The sequence below is a fragment of the Camellia sinensis genome, chromosome 15 (assembly GCF_055761805.1).
Source record: "Camellia sinensis isolate YWXY chromosome 15, ASM5576180v1, whole genome shotgun sequence".
In the NCBI taxonomy this organism is placed as follows: domain Eukaryota; kingdom Viridiplantae; phylum Streptophyta; class Magnoliopsida; order Ericales; family Theaceae; genus Camellia; species Camellia sinensis.
Genome location: NC_138975.1, coordinates 165,001 through 170,000, shown reverse-complemented (window position 1 = coordinate 170,000; position 5,000 = coordinate 165,001). Strand labels below are relative to the sequence as shown.

Here is a 5,000-nt window from a genome sequence, read left to right as displayed (position 1 = left end):
TAGCGCGCAGTTGGGCACCATAACCCAGCTTCCGATTCATCCCATATCGCCAATTCGGCGTATCAAAAATGGCCCACTTAGAGCTCCCAATTCCGTGGTGCGGCTCAACGGAGTAGCTGCGCCGTTCTACCTATTTAAAGTTTGAGAATAAGTTGAGGGCATTGTGCCCCCGATGCCTCTAATCATTGGCTTTACCTGATACAACTCGCGCACAGGCTCTAGCTATCCTGAGGGAAACTTCGGAGGGAACCAGCTACTAGATGGTTCGATTAGTCTTTCGCCTCTATACCCAAGTCAGACAAACGATTTGCACGTCAGTATCACTATAGGCCTCCACTAGAGTTTCCTCTGGCTTCGCCCCGCTCAGGCATAGTTCACCATTTTTTGGGTCCCGACAAGCATGCTCACACTCGAACCCATCTCAGATGGTCAAGGTCGGTCGACGGTGCAACCCGCGAGGGGATCCTGTCAATCAGCTTCCTTGCACCTTACGCCCGAGGGTGCACTCTGCCAGCCACGCCCGAGGGGGCGCTCTACCAGCCATGATCGAGATGAAGGCGTCTCCGCGAGCTTTTCAACTACTCGGGCTTTGGCCTACGCCCCAATCAGCACCGGTCTACGCCCCGAGTCGATTGGCGGACCGGCTAGTCGCTGTTCCACATCCGACCGGGGCGCATCGCCAACCCCCATCCGCTTCTCTCCTTACAATTTCAAGCACTCTTTGGCTCTCTTTTCCAAGTCCTTTCATCTTTCCCTTGCGGTACTTGTTTGTTATCGGTCTCTCGCCCGTATTTAGCCTTGGACGGAATTTACCGCCCGATTAGGGCTACATTCCCAAACAACCCGACTCGCAGACAATGCCTCGTGGTGCGATAGGGTCCAGGCACGATGGGGCTATCACCCTCTCCGGCGCCCCTTTGTAGGGGACTGGGGCCCGGTCCGCCGCTGAGGATGCTTCTCTAGGGGAATCCTTGTAAGTTTCTTTTCCTCCTCTTATTTATATGCTTAAACTCAGTGGGTAATCCCGCCTGACTTGGGGTCACGATCGGAGTGCCTTGTCAACGGCGCGATAGGGTCACAACAGACCTCCCGCAAGGCGACGCAACGGTTTGTCAACCACCACTCGTCGTGACGCGTCGTCTATTGTGGGGGACTCATTTTTAGGCCGACCAAGGGCGGGTGCGCGTGGGGGGCCAACATCCGCCCGTAACCCTTCCTCCCTTCCCTTCGGAGGGGAGGGGATGCAGGCGACACAACGTGAGATGCCCAGGAGGACGTGCCCTCAACCTAATGGCTTCAGGCGTAACTTGCGTTCAAAGACTCTATGGTTCACGAGATTCGATAATTCACACGAAGTATCGCATTTTGCTACGTTCTTCATCGATGCGAGAGCTGAGTTAAACGTTGCCGAGAGTCGTTTAGTTTTTTTGTGAGATGCCATGCGTGAGTGCGCTCTCTTCGTTCGAGTCCCTTGGCGCGGTTTGTTGTTTCGTCGAGGAATGGCACCTGCCGTCCCGGGAGGGGCCCTGGCGCACTCCAGACAAGCAGGGGCAACAGGAGGGAGCCGACAGCCCACCTCCTACTTCTCCAACGGTAATAACATGACAAGTTCGTGGGTCGTTCGGGGGCATCGACAATGATCCTTCCGCAGGTTCACCTACGGAAACCTTGTTATGACTTCTCTTTCCTCCAAATGATAAGGTTCAGTGGACTTCTCATGGCATCGTTGGCAGCGAACCGCCCACATCGCCGTGATCCGAACACTTCACCGGACCATTCACTCTATAGGAGCGACGGGCGGTGCGTACAAAGGACAGGGACGTAGTCAACGCGAGCTGATGACTTGTGCTTACTAGGAATTCCTCGTTGAAGACCAACAATTGCAATGATCTATCCCCATCATGATTAAATTTCAAAGATTACCCGGGCCGGTTGGCCAAGGCTATAGCCTTGTTGAATACATCAGTGTAGCACGCGTGAGGCCCAGAACATCTACAAGGAAAGCGCAGGCAACCTGTAGGAATCCTGCGGATGACGAAGAGGAATGCACCAGTGGAGTTCACTGCACAGGCAGGGATACATCCAACTCGCACAAACCAACCACAACTCACATGCCACGACGTACACTGTGCACCAGCCCCCCAAAATGAATTACATCCCGAAGGACTAAGAAGCCCGACGAATGTGTGAAAACGTTTAGAGAAGTTGAGCAAGCACCGGTTAGCGTGACGGCAAATGACAAAGGCAACAGGCAACTTTCGAGGGACATAATTTTCGTAACAAGCTTGCACTTGGAAACCACAGGCAACTTGTTCGTCAGTCAAAGCCAACCGAATGGCGATTACCCGAGGGACATGCTTTTCGCAAGGCACCTTTCACTAGGGAAGCGAAGGCAACTTGTAGGCAAGTCAACGCCAACCGAGAGGCAATTACCCAAGGGACATAGAGGAATGCACCAGCGGAGTTCACTGCACAAGCAGGGGATCCATCCAACTCCCATAAACCAAACACAACTCACGCGCCACGACGTACACTATGCACCAGCCCCCTAAAATGAATCACACCCCGAAGGACTAAGAAGCCCGACAAACGTGCTGTTCTTACAACTAGCCTCCACTTTACCAGGGGATTGGCCTTTTTCCAATGCAACTTGTCCCGAGATTGGGGAGCCTTTTGGCGTGAAATTCCCGGTATGTGGTGTGGTCGATGATGGAGCCAATATCCCGAAGGCTAAATCTGCCATAGTTCTTTGAAGATCTTTGATCATTCTCTTCAACTCAGAAGTAGTGGGCTCACGGGCTTGAGAGGATTGGGGTCCAGGTGCATCCATCATGCATAAGTCCATGTTTTCTTGGATAAACACCTCAGGCTTGGGTAGATGGACTAGGGTGATGTATACGTTGGGGTCGTAAGGGACGGCCAGTGTGTGGAATAGATTGAGATGTGGATGAAGTACTTGGTCATTGGGGCTTGAAGGTGGAGCTATTGTCCGATTGCCAATGAGATTTTGGACCTCATGACAAAGGGAGTAGCAACGGTCGGTGCCATGACCGCTCTGCTGATGGTACACACAGTACTTGGAGGGGTTATGTCTGGCAGGGAGTGGGTCAGGCAGAGGTTGAGGATCGAGGGGTTTAAGATACCCTCTTTCCATAAAGACTTTTAGGGCGCTAGTTAGGCTCATATAGAGGGGGTGAAAGTTCTTCCCTGAGCCCGGGTTGGGCCAGTGGTTTGTAGGCTTGGATTGGCAAAAAGGTTGGCTGTGGCCACTGTATTGATTTCGCTGGGTTTGGGAATAACGCTACTACCAGCATTGGTACTCCCTGAAATCGCCCTCCTTGTCGGTTCACTTGTTCTGGGAATGATCCCACTGTTGAATGCATTCTCGACCTGAACCCCCAGTTCATGCAAACTTTTGAAAGTGAATAGTGAAGCGACTATCAACTTTTGCAACATATCATGCTAAAGGTTTCGCACCACTATCCGCACTTGATCCCTCTCAAAAGGGCAATCTGTCATCTGTGCTGCCTTTGCTCTCCACCTTGCAACAAATTCCACAAAAGGCTCTGTTGGGTTCTGGCGGGTTGTTTCAAGCTCTTGCATAGTCATTTCAACTTGGGTATTGTAAGAATACTGATCGACAAAGGCCTCGGCCAACTCTTCCCAGTTCTGCTTCACTGTATTCTCCAACTTGGCATACCAAGCGGTTGCTACACCCGACAACTTTTGTTTTGGCTCGAAGTACTCGGTAAGTACTTATGCTTTAGCATCCTTGCATGTGTGTGAGTGACTGCCATGATAGCATGCTTGCCATGAGGCTAACTGCCTATGTGATATAACTGCCTGAATGCCTGTGGGTGAAGGTTGGGTTACTTGAATTGGAACAATTAATTGAATGCGAGTTTTGAGCCCAATTGAGAGCAGCAAAATCATGTTTTCTAAGCCCACCTGAGGGTGGCAAATCCGCATTTTAGCCTACTTGCGAGTAGCAAACTTCAAACCATTGTCCAAACAAACGGATACGCGATGTTTATTCCAACTTAGGCGATCTAGTCTATACTTGTGTGTTGTGCGCATCACAGAGTAATTCTAGGCTATGCATGACCAAAATCACTTAAATCAGACCTTTGCCAAAAATGTGCTGGAGTGGCGCCAAAACATGCTAGAATAATAAGCCAAAACATCATGCGAACAAAGCTAGTAAAGAGGATTTACACTACAAGCATATGAAGCATGCAAGAGGCTACCAAACCAGCCACAAATAGAGTCATCACATGTCAAATAATGACCAAAAATCTACTAAAATGGAGCCAATACATGTTAGAATGACATGCTACTTTGATGAGCCATAAATGGGATTATACTACACATACAAGAGGCGTACACAAGATGGCCAAACCAGCCACAGACAGAGCTAAGGCAGGCCCGAGAAGCCTCAGAAAAGTGCCTGAATCAAGCCTCGAAAGTATGAAGATGCGGGAGGGAAGCGGATGGTGGCTGGCGATGCACCCCGGTCAAATGTGGAACGACGTCCAACCGGTCCACCGATCGACTCGGGGCGTGGACCAGTGCGGATCGGGGTGGAGGCCAAAACCTGGGCAGTCAAAAAGCCCGCGGAGACGCCTTCGCCCCGATCGTGGCTAGCAGTGCGCGCCCTCGGGCGTGCTTCGGCATCTACGCACTCCTGGCCCCGGCCTGCGAGCTCCCCATTCGGCCCGTCTTGGAACACGGACCAAGGAGTTTAACATGTGTGCGAGTCAATGGGTGAGTAAACCCATAAGGCGGAAGGAAGCTGATTGACGGGATCCCCTCGCGGGTTGCACCGTCGACCGACCTTGATCTTCTGAGAAGGGTTCGAGTGCGAGCATGCCTATCGGGACCCAAAAGACGGTGAACTGTACCTGAGTGGGGCGAAGCCAGAGGAAACTCTGGTGGAGGCCCGTAGCGATACTGACGTGCAAATCGTTCGTCTGACTTTAAAATTGAGCAAGCTTGAGAAG

The 5,000-nt window shown here is 51.6% G+C and overlaps 1 non-coding gene and 1 pseudogene across 1 annotated transcript; both read right to left on the bottom strand.

Annotated features, from left to right (window-relative positions):
• Nucleotides 1–1,042, bottom strand: part of LOC114274876 (25S ribosomal RNA) — a 3,210-nt pseudogene extending 2,168 nt beyond the window's left edge.
• A 218-nt stretch (nt 1,043–1,260) lies between these two features.
• On the bottom strand, nt 1,261–1,416 carry LOC114274875 (5.8S ribosomal RNA). The gene has a single exon (XR_003633539.2). It is a non-coding gene; the product is annotated as a 5.8S ribosomal RNA (ribosomal RNA).
• Nucleotides 1,417–5,000: the final 3,584 nt, after the last annotated feature.